The sequence below is a fragment of the Lupinus angustifolius genome, chromosome LG20, assembly GCF_001865875.1.
Source record: "Lupinus angustifolius cultivar Tanjil chromosome LG20, LupAngTanjil_v1.0, whole genome shotgun sequence".
Classification (NCBI taxonomy): Eukaryota; Viridiplantae; Streptophyta; class Magnoliopsida; order Fabales; family Fabaceae; genus Lupinus; species Lupinus angustifolius.
Genome location: NC_032028.1, coordinates 3,132,340 through 3,132,710, shown reverse-complemented (window position 1 = coordinate 3,132,710; position 371 = coordinate 3,132,340).

Genomic DNA, 371 nt, shown 5'->3' with positions numbered 1-371 from the left:
TCATCCTCCTCCTCATCCTATCCTCCTCCACGACCTCATCCTATCCTATCCTCATCCTAATCTTCATCCTCATCCTCATCCTATCCTCATCCTCCTCGTCCCCCTCCTCATCCTATCCTCATCCCCATCCTCATGCTAGCCTCCTCTTCATGCTCATCCTCTTCCTCATCATGTCTCTGTCCTCTTCCTCATCCTCATCCTCTTCCTCATCCTATCTTCGTCCCCATCCTCATCCTCCTCCCTATCCTCTTCCCCATCCTCATCCTATCCAAATCCTAATCATCATCCTCATGCTCATCCTCATCCTCATCCTAATCCTATCCGCATCCTCATCTTCATCCTCATCCTCATCCTCATCCTATCCTCATCCT